This window comes from Amblyraja radiata, chromosome X, assembly GCF_010909765.2.
Source record: "Amblyraja radiata isolate CabotCenter1 chromosome X, sAmbRad1.1.pri, whole genome shotgun sequence".
Lineage (NCBI taxonomy): Eukaryota > Metazoa > Chordata > Chondrichthyes > Rajiformes > Rajidae > Amblyraja > Amblyraja radiata.
Window position 1 is genome coordinate 5,904,679 of NC_045999.1, and position 19,661 is coordinate 5,924,339.

General features: G+C 39.4%; 1 protein-coding gene across 2 annotated transcripts in view; it reads left to right on the forward strand.

Annotated features, from left to right (window-relative positions):
* Nucleotides 1-19,661, forward strand: part of peak1 (pseudopodium enriched atypical kinase 1) — a 106,575-nt gene that overhangs the window by 25,327 nt on the left and 61,587 nt on the right. The window contains exon 2 of one of the 2 annotated variants that reach the window (XM_033014751.1): nt 2,646-2,700. The exons of the other annotated variant lie outside the window; for it this stretch is intronic. The gene's annotated coding sequence lies outside the window, so the exon portion shown is untranslated. The remainder of the gene's footprint in view (nt 1-2,645; nt 2,701-19,661) is intronic. 2 annotated transcript variants of the gene reach the window in all.

A 19,661-nucleotide genomic window follows, 5' to 3' on the forward strand; every position in this document is an offset into this window, starting at 1 on the left:
GGGAGATATTATAGAATGGGGTGGCTATTGCTGTCAACCGTGGAACCACATTCCAATATAAGCAGATATTTTTTAGTGAATAATAAAGACAATATTGTGATGTTATAAATCAAGCCAGAGGAAATGATCATTTGAGGCCATGTATGCTTAACGGTGTGAGTCATATCTAGGATATTTCGTGCTCTGCAGTTTTGTATAATGGATCAAACAGGTTGGAACGGTTATGTTCTTTATGCAACTAAAATGTGAGAAGGGTCATTAAGAAGAAGAGACTAATGGTTGGTCAAAGTATGAGCAGACATGAGGAAGAAACTGTTTAAGGGGTTTATTGTGCTCTAAAATGGGAATGAGAACAGATTCAACTAGACATTTCTCAAGGGAAAACCGATGAGAATATTGAAAACAGCAGAGTAGTCAGATTACTGAATGTTTGCTGATCAGCATATACTGGGCTCACGGGTACTTGATGGTTGGCATGGAGTTGGTGGGCCAAAGGGTCTGTTTCCATGCTGTATGACTGACTTTAATTGGATGGCTTTATCAAAGAGCCGGCAGAATGAGCAAAATAACTACTGGATGTGCTACATCATCTCGCGATTCTACCCATACGATCTTGTAGCTTGATTAATTTTGTTTTGCAATCCACGCATATTGGAGTTTCACGTGTTATTGCAGTAGGGTGTTGCAATTTGTGGAACTCGGTTTCCTTTGTAGTAGTGACATAAATATTAATGATATTAATCCATACAACAGGGGTAAGAGGCCATTCATCGAGTCACAGAGATGTATTGTATGGAAGTGTGTCCTTCTGCCCACCACATCCATGCCAAACTTTTTACCCATCTACACTGATCTCATTGGGACCATATCCTATGCCTTGCCTATTTAAGTATCTGTGTTAATACCTTTCAGAATAGGAACTTGTATCTAATTCCACCATCATCTTGGTGGTGTATTCAAGATATCACCTACACTGATTAAATAGACAACCTTCAGATCTCCTATAAAACTTATTTCTCTCAGCTTAAATGTAGAATCAAACTGATGTGAGGGTGGGTGGGTGGGGGGGGGGGGGAGAGGGGGTGGAAGAAGAAAGGAGGAGGTAGAACCAGCGGGCTGAGGGAGAGCTGAGAAGGGGAGGAGAAAGTAGGGACTACCTGAAATTAGAGTAATCAGTGTTCATACCGCTGGGGTGTAAACTGCCCAAGCGAAATATGAGATGCTGCTCCTCCAATTTACGGAGGTCCTCACTCTGGCCATGGAGGAGGCCCAGAAAACCTCTGATGGAGAAACTGGTTTCCTGTAACTTTGAGTTTTGCTATACCGATGATGTCGCTGGATTTGTGTGTGAGTTTGTGCAACATGGTGGATTGAACTTTTTTTTTAAAATGTAGCAACATGATTTATGAACATGAGAATGCTTGGCACCATTGGCTTAAAGTATGCCTTTCTTTCCCTCATACTGTTGCTTTATGTGAGGAAATCCACTGGATTAGTCAAATGAATAACTGATAATCCAGTTAGTCCCTCAGATTTTCAGATGCTTGCATAGTTTTTCAGATCATTTGTTAACTGTTGAATTGTGATAGAGATTTTGCACATCTGGTGGTCTTGCACAGACTTGTTCTGTTCACTTTAGTTTAACATTTTAATTATTTTAATATCTAGACTAGGAGTAATGTAGAATAAAAATTCACGTGTTGTTAAAATCTGTGCATTGGCAGAATTAAAAGCATGAATATGACTTTAAATGTGTAAAATCCTGTCATGTTTGTGAGTTTTTTAATTGGATTTTAACTATTTCCAGATAAAGCATTAAATTTATAACTTTTTCGAATAAAAAATAATTTTCCATGTTTAATGAATTATTCATATCACAAATTCAATTCCGAAATATTTAACCACAATGTTAATTGGTCTTCTAAATTATAGCTCCTTTTTCAACTTAAGATCATGTATCTTAAATTTTGGCGTTTATTTATTTGAGAGATTTAATTTTACATCTACTTAGGTCTTTGGCCATATGGTCTTTACATCTACTTAAGTCTTTGGTCACCTGATTTACGTGTATATGCTGGGATTGCCTTCAGAAATATAGTGTCACAAATTATTTAAAGGGAGTATCGCTCCTGTCCTGCCCCACGGAACATTGAGGTGAAACTGAACATTCATAGAACTCGGGATACAGTAACATAAAGTGTCTGGCTGTTTATGATCTGGATGATGAGAAATTCCATTTGAAACATTTTCAATTCTACACCACTGTAATCTTGGTCAATGGTTAGGTTAAAGCTGAGGTGCCAGGAGCATGAGAGGATATGAAAATTGGAAAAAAGGAAGACGAGGTATAGAATTAGTTACAATCCTGTTTGAATGAAGGAGCAAGCTTGAAGTCTTATATTACCTCTTATCTCTGTGCTCCCTTCCACTGGTTTGGTGGAATCAAGTTAATTTTAAATTAGAGGTTGAACCTGTAATCTGAAGATCTTTATGTGCCCATTCTGCACTCATTTTTCATTTTAATGACCTAGTGCAACTAATGTTCTTTAGAAATGTACTATTGTATTTACTTAATTATCCTCGCAATAATTTAAATAATTGGGTGACATCCTTCATTTACTCAGGACTGTACTTTCATTCCGCAGATGTCTTATCTGAGATCTTTACAAGAAGTCATCTTGTTCCAGATAGAAGATTAGTGTAAGTATAGAAACATTTGCCTGAAAGATTTATATGAAACATGTAATGCCATTTTAAACTTATCTTTTGATACATATTTCCCTCCTGTTTGGGAAACGGGTGAGTGGTGAAATATTGCCCTGGGGAACGGGTTGCGTTGGGGGTTCCATTCCTCCCGTGGAGGCTATGGGTGAGTGGTGCAATATTGCATTGGGGGACCAGGCCTCCCGTGTGACAGGGTTGGGTCCCAGTTGGTCTAGTTCTTTATATCATTGTGATATCTCTTGGGTTTTACCATATAATTAGATTGAAAAATATTTGGGAAGTTCCCATTCCCCGTTCCTAGTTATCATTGATTATCTTGAATTATGCTGTTTTTATTTTATTACAAGCAAGTGTACAAAAATATAACCAGCGGCATATGACATAATACAGTTATTGTGCAGCTTCAATTTTGATTTTAGCTATAGTTGAGAGAAAAGAAAAAGCAAGAGAGAGGAAAAGTGGAATGTGCAAAGACAGAACCCCTAGACTACCAAAGTGGTGTTGCCAAAGAGTGAGTAAGTAAAAGAAATAAGGAAGACGTAGAGAAATAAAAAGACAAAAACAGAAAGAAAAACAAAAGGTGGTGATATACCTGCCTCGCATCCCTCCCCACCCATCTGTGGGGACGAATGCTGTTTTTGATGGGGATCGGTGCTATTTGGTTTACCACTCCTCTGATGAGTGGGAGCATTGGAGGGAGATAGGTCGTCTGATTGAATGTTGCCAGAACAACTACCTTACTTTCAACGGTAGTAAACCAAGATGCTGATTGTCTATTCAAACTGTTATATTAAAGTCAGGATTGAGAGAAAAGGGTAGGCCTTTCTGATTGAAGACTCATCAGGGGGCATAACTTAAATCCCCCCTTTAAGATGCATAGGTAGATATAAATTCAATGATCGATGAACATGGTGAGCCTCTCGCTGTATTTTGATGTATTGCAGCCTGAGCTATAAGTGAATCTCTTGTATTGATTGCAACATATTTGCTACACCAAATATAAAATATTTTTATTTTGTTGTGTGCTAAACAAATATTAGAGAAATAATAATAATAATAATAAATTTTATTTATGGGTGGAGCTTCAACAAAACTCACGACGCTCTACCATACTGAACACATTAGTCTATCCACAATCATTCACTCATTTCAGCACTGACTCGCTGTAACAACAGTGTGCACCATCTACACGATGCACTGCAGTAACTCACCAAGACTCATTATGTAGCATTTCTTAATGGCCTGCTTGTATATCATTGTTGTGCCCACTTCATGAATTAACTTTCCACCATCGGGATTGATATCACCATAGCAACAACTTCTTCAATTATAATTTTATAAGTTTCCATCTTCTGCAGCCGGTTGAAAGTGCAGCATGTTCCTCCTTCAAATGCAAGCAATGTATCAGTTTCTGCTCTCACATCTGCTTGGAAGCACAAAGGATAAATTAAGACAAAACGACTTTGGCATAACAAAATTGTATCACAAATAGAAAAACCATACTTTCAGCATATCAGTTTGTATTTTCTTCCGTGGTACCTAATTATAGGAATTTGCATATCCAAATTGAAAGTTAGCAGTTTTAAACTTCAGATTAACACCCACTAAAAATCTTTTGGCTGGGGAGGGCTTTGTATTGTTTTCTGCAATGTACTTCCTGAATAGCTCCATTCCTAGCCACTGATCTTAATTAGAAGAGGTGTAATCTGGGTTAATTAAGGTGCAAAGATCAGGTTATTACATCTTGACTTAATAAGCAAACAAAAAGATTGGAAGCTTAAGTTTAAATCCAATAAATTGGATTTAAATTTATGTTGCGGTTTAACATATTCTATATACCTAAGCGTATCGTTGCAGAACAGCTTCACGTCTGACAAAGTGTTATATATTGAGTCATTGATGCTATCCTTTTAGCTAATGCTATCTTTAGCAATTGGCAGCCGAGTGATGCTAGACTTAGAGATTAAAAATGCAGTATGGAAGCGGGCCTTTCGGCCCACCGAGTCCGCACCGATCAATGATTACCTGTACACCAATTCTATCCTACATACTAATTAACCTACAAACCTGCACATTTTTGGATTGTGGGAGAAAACTGAAGCACTTGGAGGAAACCCACACGGTCACGGGGAGAATGTACAAACTCTGTACAGACAGAACCCATAGTTATGATCAAACCCGGATCTTGAGTGCTGTAAGGCAGCAACTCTGCTGCTGCACATCCATGCTGCAAAAACAGATTTCTTCTTTCAAAAATATTGTAGAATTAATCTTAGGTAGACAAAAATGCTGGAGAAACTCAGCGGGTGAGGCAGCATCTATGGAGCAAAGTAATGGGTGACGTTTCGGGTCGAGACCCTTCAGACTGATGAGGGGATGGGGGGGGAGGCGTGTGGGGAAGAAGAAAGGAAGAGGCAGAGGCTGTGGGAGAGCTGGGAAGGGGAGGGGAAAGAGGGTGAAAGCAAGGACTACCTGAAATTGGAGGTCAATGTTTATACCACTCGGGTGTAAACTACCCAAGTGAAATATGAGGTGCTGCTCCTCCAATGTACGGTGGGACTCACTCTGGCCATGGAGGAGGCTCAGGACAGAAAGGTCGGATTCGGAATGGGAGGGGGAGTTGAAGTGCTGGGCCACCGGGAGATCAGGTTGGTTATTGCGAACTGAGCAGAGGTGTTGGGCGAAGCGATTGCCAAGCCTACGCTTGGTTTCACGGATGTAGAGCAGCTGACATCTATGGCAGCGGATGCAATAGATGAGGTTGGTGGAGGTGCAGATGAACCTCTGCCGCACCTGGAAAGACTGCTTTGGTCCTTGGATGGAGGTCCTTAGGTCCTTGCTTCCTGATTTTGATTCAGTACAGCATAAACGGCAGAGAGTTAGTCATGGATAATCAGGTCCACACAGACCATTTTATTCTACCACACATTCCAAGCAACTCCTTCCAAGTTCTACCATTCATTTATACAGTGGCCAATTCACCTACAAACTGGCACATTTTGGGGATGTGGGCGAAAACGAGAGCACCTGGTGGTCACATGGAGAATGAGTACACAGAAGTAATGCTTCAAGTTCAGGTCACTAGAGCAGTGAGACGACAACTCTGGTGGCTGCACCACTGTGCCACCCAGCAATGTACACTCTCAACTGTTTGATGCAATTCAGTAGAGATAGGTCATGCTGAATTAATTATGTTAGCTGTACATGGATACGTGTTTACTGTTTCTAATGCCGTTCCAAATTATTTTTTTTGGCTGCTAAAATGTGTGGGTGAAACATTGCTGATGGTTACAAAGGCTGTTGTTTAGTTTCTGAATTTATTCAAGTGGTGCTTGGAAGCTTCAGTTCTTGTGCGCTATCTGTTATATTCTTAGTTTCCTTTGGCAGTGGATTAGAAGAAAATTATTATTTTGTAATTCCTTCATTTCTAGGACAAATATTAATAAGGGATGAATAGAATTTGGAAGATTTCATTTTCAAATGCACACTGGAAATCTATACATTTGAATGGTCATACTTGAATGAAATTTTACAGCAATTTAACTTTATTTAACAAATGTTTATTCAAGCATGTCAATCATCCCGGCGTAGAAGGCTGTGGGCTAAGCGCTGAAAGATGGGATTAATACGGTTCGGTGTTCACGAGCTGGCACAGACATGGTGGGCCGAGTGGCATATTTCCACTCTGTATGACTCGATTAAATTGTGCAAACTGATGAGCGATAGTTGATGTGATGACCTCAGAAGGAAAAGTAAATATATATCTCGTCCATATTATCTTCTGAATTTCAAATCTGATCCCAATTGGCATTTCAACAGACAATCTGATTTCTTTGATTATTAGTATCTGTAAACTGCCCGATACGTTATCTATATTAGCATATTTACGTAAAGATATTGGTTGCCCAGCTAATACTTTTGTTATTATTGGAATAAAATAAATCACCTGAATCGGATGAATATTTACAAAGGGAAATAAAATTGCAACGATTGGTCAGGCAGTAAAGATGGACATGTTTTTAATGCTTATTACTTTAATTTCGACTGTTGAATATTTAATGAAAACGGCTTCTTTTAAAAGCTTTTCTATCATTGGAAGGTCTCCTTGGATCGATGAGAAAATATATTTTGAAAGTGGAATTTTCAAACCACATCAAAAGTTTACAAACTAATAAGAACATTTAAAACTGTGATTGGGATTAAGAGGGAATCATAGGAAATCAGACTTTAGATTTTTTAAATCTTAACTGATTAAATCCATCATCTGAGTGAAGCTTAATGGGTCTTGGAATCACTGGGGAGAATCTCCTGCTGCCATTACACAGAGCACTTTATTCGTGCATTGTACTGAGCAACGCAGGACACGGATTGTGGAAGGTATGTTCATAATATTTGTTGTTATCCTTGCTTCAGATTTAAATTGAGAGTTTAAACATTGCCACTTTAGTTACTGCTCTCAATTGTCATCGACCAGCATTTTTTTTTTCCTGCTGATTTTCGATGTTATCAAAAGTCTTTTTCCTGATTTTTGTGAAATTGCTGTAGTCAAGAATCTAATCTTTAAAATATTTAAGGAGTTGGCTCTGATCTTGCAGTTTTGACATCATATTCTTAACTGAATAGTACTTTGACCATTTATATTTTGCTGTGCTTTGCGAAATGAATTGTAGATCGGGGCTATTTGAGTTCTGAGGTCAGTGATAGAACAAATGATGGGTATCATGAATGAAAATGGACAGTATGCATTGTACATGTGCATTGAACTTAATATTTTCTGTACAAGAGCTTTGAGCCATTTATAATGTATGCATTAACATTTAAATACATTTGCACTTGTTTTTTTGCAATACTGCAAAGTTTTATTTATATTGTGCCTATTTTTTGAATTTGTTGCTGTTGTCTTACCTTTAAAAATGTTTAGCTGTGAAGACCACTGAATAAAAAGTAAGTCACTGTTGAGTCTGAGTATGATTATGTCATTTAGATCCGGCTCAAAGGTTTGTAGATTAATTTAAGACAAAGGTATTCAGCTGACCAAAAGTCTATTTGCACTACTTATCACATTCTCTATTTTTATTTGTAGTCATGTCTAAAGTACAAAGCATAAAAAATGTGCTGAATAAACTATGTAACCTTTGTCAGGATATTTTTGAAAAATCTGGTGCACTGTCAGCTCACAAGATGAAACAAAATCTTTAAATTAAAGATATGAGATTATCTTTTTGTAATCATTATATGAGTGCAGAGCATTCCTGCAGAGCATTTATGAAATTTTGATTGATTTCCTGTTTGTTTATGTGATCCTTTATCCAAAAAATGTCATCCTCTGAGTTGTCCAGAATAGAATGATCTTGATCATGGTTCATTTTATATCATTCCATATGTTTCTGGACAGTAGGAATGGAAACAAATGATTTCATCTGTCATTTAGTGAACGTAAGGGAAACAAATGCAGTTCCACTGTTGAAAGCAGAAGTGAAAGTGAATTATTGCTAACCTTCGACTTTACTGCGATTATTACATCTTTACCAAATCCATAACCGAGATTTGCGAAGTAGGCGTGAAAATTGATTTCTTTCGGGTCATTTCAAGGCTGGAAATATGATAAAAGATAAAACCGATAGATTAGTTGGTTGTTACTGAATAAAAGCTTTCTATCGGGCAGCCACCTAGAATAAATTAGATCTTGTTCTTGTTTTGGTCTAATTCAAACATACCAGTGCTTCTGGGGAGACTGGATTATACCATTGATGCTTTCTGCACTGCCCTGAAATGTCCTCACCTGAATAATGGAGAAATCCATGACTGTACCAATTAAAATCCTTTCATTGGAATTTCAACATCTTCAGTTGAACTCTTCAATTGTTCCACTAAGGGATTTGTAATGATTTTATTCTTGTTACTGGACTCTCCAGCAGAGAACCTTTCCATTCATTGGTTAGGCCATCACATTTGCCAAAATTATATTTTGGAACATTTCTGGTGCATATAGATCCCATCCGATGTACTTTAAAGGCTTAAAAGGCTCATGCCCTTATTGATTGCATCTAATATTTATTCAAGTCTATTTCCTGAAAAGTACTTGATATGTGAAGCACTTCCTGACAATTGAGGGCTTTTGGCTAAGTGACCTATCTATAGGCATGTTACAGGAAATGTATCTGCCCTCCATTACAGAATTACACTAATACACCCATGGGGTCTGACATCAGGGAAAAGTAGAATTTTTAATTAAAATTTAAATCTGAGAGATTTAATCTGAGAGAAGTCTATTTTGAGATTTTTTTATTGATAGAATTATTTAATGGCAAAGTTATAGTATGAATGCGTGCAATGTGTTTCTATCTTGATTTTAATTGGAAATGTCAAAATTACAGAATATGCAAGAAATAATGTACTCCTTGTTAAAAATCTAAAGATGCATGTTATTTCTGGAAAGAGAAATAAGCAAATGTAAGAAGATAATCTTTTATGGCACTTGCAAATCGATGACCTAGATTAATTTTAATTATTTTGACTTGGTCTAGTTGACTTAATGGCTCGGGTCAATAATTACTCTCCATTAAGGAGTTTGACTGCAAAAAATGGTGTTATGATATGATGTACCTCCTTTATCTAGGCATTAAATAAATGAGTATGCAGATTATCGACTCATTGAAAACCTGCATCACATGCTCACTAGTGTATTGCATAGGTTTTGAAAACTTGGAGCAAAACTTGAATCATAAATTCCCCGGTTCAAGGATAGAGAAGACGTCTGTGGACTTACTGCACAGAATGTCAGCTACTTTTTTTTGTTTTTTTTTTGCCATGCCTACAATTCCAAGAATTGTGCCCAACTAAACAGTATTCCTGAACTTCTTCAAATATTCTTAAAGACCACCCTAAATGTTAATTCAGATAGACACTCGGATCTTTAGAAATTACGTCGTTGTCATTTTCCAAACTTGTGATTGTGAGTTCTACATAAAACTATCAATCAGATCCAGAACCTATGAAATATTTATGACTATTAATGATCTTGATGCAATGTTTCCTTAATCTGGGATTTGGTATTGAGGACACAGAAATCATATATTCATCTATATAAACCTTCCATTGTGGTAACCATGGCACCCTTAACATCATTCTTCTGATGCTGCAGCTCACTGTGTATAATATTTAGCTCTGAAAAAATCAATTTTAATTAGCTTTTTTAAAATGGTTTGACAAATAGTCTGAGTAGTGATTTAGGTATAAATGCCATTTATCCAAATGCAAAGTATTTTTCAAACAGTTTAATATATTTTCTGACATGCAATTCATTATTTGAAATATCCTTTTAATTATTAATGTTATTATTGTTAATTGGCGTTGACTAAACTTTGATTGAATAGAGAATCATTTACAATTCATTTTAATTTAGCTTTCAGTGCAGACCAGAATATGATCACATTGCAAATGAGGCTTTGTGGAATATTGATTCACTTAAGTGTAAACTCAATAGGCAATAGGTGCAGGAGTAGACCATTCGGCCTTCAAGCCAGCCACACCATTCATTGTGATCATAGCTGATCATCCACACTCAGTACCCGGTTCCTGCCTTTTTTTTTACCCCCATACATCCCTGTCATTAAACTTATTTACATTTAATTTGATATAAGTTAAAGCATTTCCCTTCCTATAATTCTGCCAAATATTCTTGATGTATTGATAAACCTATGTAAGTGAATTTGTGGTTTTTCAACAAATACTTTTTTCCATGTTGTAACAATAGGATTGTTTATTTAAGTACTGTTGTACGGGGGACTGGTTTAGAGGTGACACCGGGGCGCGGCCCAGTTCGGATGATGACTGCACAAAGACAATAAAGTTCAAGTAAGCAAGACTGCTTTAATCGTCCATTATGTATAGTCCAGATAGAGACAGAACATAATGAAACATGGTGGCAGCGGTGGACGTCGAAAATTGTCAGAATTAACTAAAAAAGTGAAAGTTTAGCTAGCTAGCAGCAGGCTAACGTTAGCCTTACAGAAGCCGGCAAAGAAGAAAATGCAGTTGAACAATTGAAGCCAGTAGCTTGTTTTCAGTGGGCCCGTAGCCAACAGCACACCAAAGACACAACAAAAGATGACACAAAGTTACAGAGTGTGGCAAACAGAATACTGTCAGGGTGGCCCAAGAGAAAAAAGGACTTACCAAGTGACATCAGGCACTACCACACTTTCCAAGATGAACTGAGTTTCCAGGACGGCATAGTGTTCCGAGGAGACAGAGCCGTGATACCTGACGCACTCAGGGTGGACATCACTCACAGGATCCACTCCTCTCACCTGGGAGTAGAAGGATGTCTGAGGCGAGCGAGGGAGTGTGTATACTGGCTTGGAATGAACGACGAGATCAAGACCTTCATCGCCAAATGTGACATATGTAGGTCAGTGGACCCAAAGCAACAAAGAGAGACACTACATCCACATGACATGGCCAGCAGACCCTGGGCCAAGGTAGGAACGGACCTTTTCTCCTTTCACAATAAAGACTATCTGATAACAGTAGATTATTATTCAAACTTTTGGGAGGTCGATTATCTACCTGACACTAAGAGCAACACAGTGATCAAAAAACTCAAGGCCCACTTTGCCCGACAGGGGATTCCTGACATTGTTATCTCGGATAACGGACTCCAGTATGCATCACAAGAGTTTCAGCACTTCAGCCAGAAGTGGGGCTTTGAACACAGGACATCGTCGCCGGGATACCCGCAGAGTAATGGGAAGGCGGAGTCAGCGGTAAAGACAGCCAAGCGCCTGATGCTGAAGGCTGCAGCAGCGAGACAGGATCCGTACTTGGCAATGCTGGATCATCGCAACACACCGAGCCAGGGCCTCAACACAAGCCCGGCACAGAGACTCCTAAGCAGGAGGACCAGGACCCTGCTTCCCACAAAGGACACTCTGCTGAAGCCAGAGGTGACACACGTTGAACAGGGACTGAAATACAACAGACAGAGACAGGAAAATTACTACAACCGCACAGCAAAAGACATGGACACTCTGAAAAGAGAGGACAGTGTGAGAGTACAGCCCTGTGACACACACAAGGGTTGGAGACCAGCGAGAGTGGTCCAACAGGTGAGCCATAGATCGTATGAGGTGGAGTTAGAGTCAGGAGGTGTTCTGAGACGAAATCGTCGCCACCTCAGACACAATCTCACCACGCTCACACCAACACAAAACACACCCACACCAACAGTGACTGAGGCGGCCATACCGCCAGATGGCCCAGCAGAGAACCAAGACACGGTCACCAGGTCAGGTCGACAAGTTGTCACCACGGTCACCAGGTCAGGTCGACAAGTTGTCAGACCCCGCTACCTGACGGACTATACTCAGTGATTAGAGTATGGACTATGAAAAAAAAAAGAAATGAAAATGTGTTGTTTATGCACTTGTTGGAAACGGATGTTTTGAACTGTTGATTTATTATTGCTTATGTTGTTAGATCTGTTGTAAATGAGCAGAGCATATGGTACAAGTGTTGTACAGAATACCTAAGGGAAAGAGACTAACTTGAAAAGTGAAAAAGAAAGATGTAACAATAGGATTGTTTATTTAAGTACTGTTGTACGGGGGACTGGTTTAGAGGTGACACCGGGGCGCGGCCCAGTTCGGATGATGACTGCACAAAGACAATAAAGTTCAAGTAAGCAAGACTGCTTTAATCGTCCATTATGTATAGTCCAGATAGAGACAGAACATAATGAAACACATGTTAGAAAGTACAATCCTGGAATGAAAAATCATCATCATTGGCTCTTCTCTTTTGTGCTTAATTTTCTGTGTTGTACTTGGTGTCACTTTTAGAATATTTGAAATCCTTGTGCTATTCAGTTTCCTATTAAGTAAGTCAACCACGGTTTCATTCTTGTGTGCAGCAGCAGGTAGGCAAGGCCATATTTAAATATAAGCATCTTCCATCACAACCAAAAAGCTACCATACCTTGTGTAGGAAGGAACTGCAGATGCTGGATAACACCAAAGATAGACACAAAATGCTGGAGTAACTCAGCGAGACAGGCAGCATCTCTGGAGAGAAAAAAATGAGTGGTGTTTCGGGTTGAGACCCTTCTTCAGACTGAGACTCGAAATGTCATCCATTCCTTCTCTCTAGAGATGCTGCTTGTCCCGCTGAGTTACTCCAGCATTTTTGTGTCTATCTTTAGCTACAGTACCTTGTTCATTCATACGATTTACAACTTACTTTGATCTCTGGCATTCCTTATATGATCTTTTATTGATTGAATCCTTTATTTGTCATTCAGACCTTTCGGTCTGAACGAAATGCTGTTGCCTGCAGCCATACATGTAATAATAACAAAACACAATAAACACAAATTAACATCCACCACAGTGAGTTCACCAAACACCTCCTCACTGTGATGGAGGCAAAAGTCTTAGAGTTACTGTCTCTTCCCTCCTCTTCTCCCTCTGCGCCGAGGCGATACCCCACCGGGCGATGGTAAGTCAGTCCCGCGGTTCAAGCTCCGCGGCCCGGGGGGTGGTCGAAGCTGCCCGCAGCTGTTGCAACGGGTACTCCGGAAAACAGGCACCAGCCTGTGACCTGCGAGCTCCCGACATTGTCCTCCATTGGCCCGCGGCCGAGCCCCGTATCCAGGTCGCCGCCGCCAGAACGCCGCCTCAGCCGCCGTAGCACCGTCTCCGCTCCGCACCGGGCCGCCCACAAGGCAGCGTCTTGGTGTGGCACAATTCTTTTTAAAATTGTGCACTACATAACTGCCAACTTAATTGCGTAGTTGAAACGAGTCATCAGTGGCTTGAAAAGTAGTCCACCGAGATGAATTTTTATCTTCAGCAGCTCAGCTGCTGACAGAAATTTTGGCAGAATTCTAGGGAGGGAAATGCTTAACCAGAGCAACAAATCCAAAAAAAAAAGTGTCAGATTTTGATTTAAGAAGTGGAGAGGATGATATATGCTGGTGGACAATTGACATTGGAGCTTCCACATTGACTATGGATGTGATGCACTACAATGCTGAGAACTATATTCTGCACTCCGTATCTTCCTCTTGCTTGATCAAGTTGAGTTTGACTTGATTGTATGCATGTGTGGTATACCTGATCTGTATGGATAGCATGCAAAACAAAGCTTTTCACTGTACCTCAGCACATGTGACAAAAATAAACCTAAACTATTTCTGTTTGTTCTTGCCGTATTCTTTTATCATATAAAAAGATAGGGATGCCTGTGTTGATGTGAAGGCTTTCAAAACCCTGGGGCTCCATAAAACTGGAAAAACTATATTGTAGTTGCCAAAGTTTGGGAGTATAAAGGAAATGTTTTCCAGATGTTTCAAATCTAATCGAGGATATGAACAGCAGGAAACACATTGAAATGCAAATCACAAGTGAATAGGAATAAGAAGGCAACCAAACATCAACTCAACAATAAAATAGCAGATTTCAATATCTTTACCCTTGCACCTGTTCTTCATCTGTTTGAAAAATACACTAGATTTATTTGTCGTTGAATTATAGAGAGATGCTGTAGCGAAGCAGGCCCTTTGGCCCATCTAGTCCATGCCTGCTGCAAAGCACCCATTTACACTAATCCTATTATTCTCACCACATTCTACCCAATTTACACCCCATCCCCTATACCACGTTACGCTAGGGGCAATTTTGCTACTAAACCTTGGCAACTGAGTGTCCCAGCACCAGTGAAGCTGGGTTCAGTCTTGGCCTTCGGTGCAGTCTGTGAGGAGTTTGTAAGTTCTCCCCATGACTGCATATGTTTCCCCTGAACCTCTGTTTTTCACCGACACCCCCAGAATCTGTGGGCGAGAAAGTTAATTGGCTGTCATAAACTGTCCTAGTGTGTAGGTAAATGATAGTGATGATGGAAATGTGGAGAGAATAAAAGATAGGAGATGAGGAGGAATTTCTTTAGTCAGAGTGGTTGATCTGAGGAATTCATTGCCACAGACAGCTGTGGAGGCCAAGTCATTGGGTATTGTGAGGCGGAGATCGACAGATACGTGATTGGCAAGTGTGTCAAGGGTTATGGGAGAAGTCAGGAGAATGGGGTCGAGAGGGAAAGATAGATTAGCCATGATTGAATGGCGGAGTAGACTCGATGGGTCGATTGGTCTACTTCTGTTCCTAAGACTTATGAACTTCTGAGCATCTGTGGAGGACATGGATGGATGGTGTTTTGGGTCGGGATCCTTCTATTGAAACGTCTCCTCTGTTCTGGAAGACATACTGTCGGGCCTACTGAGTTGTTCCAGCAATATGTCTATTTTTGGCTTTCCATATTGGATGCTGATGAATAAGAGGGAAAAGAATCATACTTATGTCCATCTTTCAGTCTTTCTGTCTGTTTCTTTGGTGCAAATAAAACTGAAAGAGGCTTTCTCGTACCAGGTTTGTCATTTGATATTTTTCTGTTGGTGTTTGTCCGCTTTTTTCATCTTCTCTTCTTTCATCTTTCTCTTCTTTCATTTTAACATTTTGCATCATATCAAAGCATTCACAATCTGTGCCCTCTATCATGGAGGGTGAGAGTCCCAACATGTGGGAAGACCACTCCTCTCCATGTCCACACCATCCTGGTTCATCAATGCATCGATTATAGCGGAATGGTTAAACCAGAAAACAAACTAAGAATAAACATACTGTTTTCATGTTTGCAAACTGTTAATTAATGCAGTGTCATGTGCATATGTCGTATGCTTCAACTTTAATTGATATAAATAACTTTAATTGGGAGACTATGCTGTATTCCTAAATTGGGAGACAGTACACTGCATCCCTATTTGCCGGAGATACAAAGCTAGGTAGGAAAATGAGGGGAAATCTCAGTGTAAAATGAGATATACAAAGATAACAGATGAGGAGGGAGGTGGGTAGATGGAGTTTAAATTTGTGTCTTAAATGGGAAAACGGACAATCGGAATACTGCTTTAAACAATGAAGAACGAGTATATGTGATCATACAGAAGGATCTTCTTGTGCTCGTTCATGAATCTAAACGTATCTTGTTCCTCAAGATCAAGGTTCGTTTGTTCTAACTCTGGTTCTAAAGTGGAATCTGTCGGTGATGTGCCAGGAGCTCGGTGGAGCAAGTTGGTAGGTAGTTTGAGTTGTTGCTCATAAACCCTGTAAATTTGAAAATGACTTCTTCTATTGTGGAGACTCGTGCTTGGTGACTTTCCAGGTGCTCTTCCTTTATTTTGAGCATTTGATTCCCTTGTGTTCAGGATGTTGCATTATTTTCAAGAATAGTTTGTGAACATCCTTGAATCATTTCCTCATCCTCCTGGAGTTCCCTGGTTGTGTCAAAGGTTGGCTGAAAATACTGGTTTTACAAGGATGATGTCAAGCATGCAGACAATATAGCTTGCGTGCCAGAGCTGTTTGACAACTGTGCCTTAGTGCTGCGGATGTTGGCTTGGGAGAGAACACTGATATTGCTTCACTTCCCTGCCAATGGATTTGTAGGACTTTGTAGAGAGAATATTGTTTGTATTCTCGAGCGCTTTGAGATGCCTTCCATTATTGGTCCATACCGGGAGTTGCGGCCTTTGGTTGCTCAGTTGTTTGTTAGATTAAAGGCTGAGATAAACATAGAAACATAGAAACATAGAAATTAGGTGCAGGAGTAGGCCATTCGGCCCTTCGAGCCTGCACCGCCATTCAATATGATCATGGCTGATCATCCAACTCAGTATCCCGTACCTGCCTTCTCTCCATACCCTCTGATCCCCTTAGCCACAAGGGCCACATCTAACTCCCTCTTAAATATAGCCAATGAACTGTCCTCAACTACATTCTGTGGCAGAGAGTTCCAGAGATTCACCACTCTCTGTGTGAAAAAAGTTTTTCTCATCTCGGTTTTAAAGGATTTCCCCCTTATCCTTAAGCTGTGACCCCTTGTCCTGGACTTCCCCAACATCGGGAACAATCTTCCTGCATCTAGCCTGTCCAACCCCTTAAGAATTTTGTAAGTTCCTATAAGATCTCCTCTCAATCTCCTAAATTCTAGAGAGTATAAACCAAGTCTATCCAGTCTTTAGAAACATAGAAAGTAGGTGCGAGAGTAGACCACCAGGTCCGTCGAGCCCGCACCGCCATTCGCTCATGGCTGAACACTAAACAGACACACTTACCCACAAACAGTAGACACAAGACACAGAACACAAGACACTACCCTCCCCTTTATACCGCTATCACCCCTCTCCACCCCAAGAACCGCGTGATCTCCTGGGGGAGGCAAAAAACCGGATAAAAACCCAGGTCCAATTCGGGAAAAAAATCCGGGAAATTCCTCTCCGACCCCAATCCAGGCGATCGACACTTGTCCAGGAGATCACTCAGGTCTTACTATACTAACCATACCTAGGTCCATATCCCTGCCCTCTCCCCGTAGCCCCTTATCCCCTTGGCAGCTAAAAAACCATCTATTCTAGACTTAAATATATTTAACGTGGATGTATGGATTTTTGTCTTTTGGCCAGAGGTGGACATGAAGGAAAAGATTATTCATAATCATATTACGCCAGTTCAAGGAAGCCTTCTGGCTTCTTGTTTTTGGATATTTTTCCTTGCAGAAACTTGACGTGAATTGTCAATGTAGCAGAAACTAAATCACAAAAGTGCTATTTATAGCTTGTCCCATCTTTATTTCCCCCTTGCTCTTGGCCTTTTCACCAATGGTAACAGTTTACCTGAATCTATTCATTCCAGTACCTGTATAATTTTAAATAACTACCAGATCCATTTGAAATCCTCCTTTCCACGAAAAACAATACAAGATTAATCTGTTTATCCACAGAGCTAAATTCCCTTATCCCTGGAATCATTTCAGTAAATCTCCTCTGTTTATTCAGTAAAGAGTTTCCAGAAATGTGGCAGTTATACTTGGCCAAGTTCACATATGGCTGACCCAGTGTTTTTAAAAGTCCATTGTGACTTCTTTGCACTTGTGTTTTATTCTATATATAAAACCCAGGAGTACCACATGCATTACCAGTGTCTCAACCTGCACATCCATCCCTTAATCTCTTTGTTATTGCACCATTTTTTAAATTGTGTAATCTTGTTTATGTTCCCTCTTCTCTTTCTTCCTATTAAAATGTAGTAATTCTCAACGTTTTAAGTCTGATTTGCTACCTATTTGCTAATTCTCCAGCCTGTCTCTTTAATATTATTATCCTCTGATCATTGAACTTCTGGGCTTCAGGTCATTAAAGAGAAACCTCATCAAACTTGGAAATCTATTATATGATGTCGCTAGTACTGCAAGCATAAATGTGTTACTAACATTTCTGTTGAATCGGTAGCGGGTATCGCTGTTGAATGGCATCAGGCCATCAGACTGTTTAGGCAGGCATGTAAATTGCAATAAGTATTAAAGTACATTCTGATATGTCTAGACACCAGTAATTTGATGCTGAACAGTTGTTGGCAAAAATTCTCTTTTATCATTTCCATGGCCTTTGAATTTTAGCGTCCATTACATTCATTATGAATGTGACTATGTGATGTGGATTGAAGTCTTTTGTCATTGAATGCGCTTTTTAATTAAATCTTCAGACGGGCAAATAGTATAAAATGTCCAATGGGTCTAAATGTACAATATTTGTGGTATGCATTTTTATATTTAGCAACTGTTGCTGAAGTACTGTATAAATATCGATAGCAATAACTTGCACATAATATTATTTACATCTCTGGATGAAACAGAAATTGTATAACTCCAAAATTACACTTATAATTATGGCTGGCTATTAAATACCTATACTTCTCCAATAGAGAATGTTGGAAAATCAGTGAGAATAGATGCAGAGATAGTGCTGGTTATCATCGCCATTGGGAATGGGGTGACAGTACCCTGAAACCTATTGTACTCTATTTTCCAGCTTTGTATCACTGGACATGGTTGTCACCATTTTTTAAAAATCTGTCCTTGAAAGGAGCAGCTGATATCCTTCATTTGCAGATTTCTATTAATAAGCTATGTAGAGTCCTACATTGTTTGTTGCTACCTATACAATTAACATGTACCAATGAGCAGGCTGCTGCTAGGTATGGCCTGCGCACTGGTTGACCAATGGCCCATGAATGGACAGGTACTAACTCTCTAAAAACACCCACAAAATGCACCAGCTCTAACATGAGGCTAGTCCTCATGGGTCTATAATATTTTTGCCAACTACTTTTTGCCTTCAGCATCCTTATATTAAAACCACCAGGAGATTCAGATATTCCCCAAACCCTTCAATTCATGAACTGGGAATTGGTTCAGAGCTTGCATTGCATTTGGCAAATGCAAATAAGATCCGTTCCTCAAAATGGTTTGTTAACAATATGTCTGTTATGTGTACAAAATGAATATTATCCTGTGAAGCAATTCCACATCTATTTCAGGCTTACGCATTTTTTAATGTTTGAAAATCAGCTGTGGTATTTCTTATTAAATATTGCAGTTTTGAGCAATTTCAGTTGCACAGGTTTTTGGGTAAAATACGAAGACCCTCAGATTAACATAATAAAGTGTTGCATTATCAGAATTTGTTACCAAAGCATCATGATCAATATCATTTAAATGATTGAATTGAAATTGGAAATAAGAAAGTACTCTCAATGTATTTCAGTTTTATTTGCTAGATTATGAGTCCATATTATCAAGATTATTTCAACTTTAAGCACACTATTGAGGATCACTTTCCCTGGAAAACGGCTGCAAGACATTTGTAATGGGAATGGGCTTTACTCTCTTGATGATCTTCATTCACTTTTTGGGTATGAAATAGTCAAACCTCCTGATTGTAATGAAACAACCATGATTCTGAAGGAAAGCAGAACATGATGGAAGTACTGAGCAAGTCAGTAAGCATTGTGGTGAGCGGAACAGAATTAACATTTCAAATCAATGAT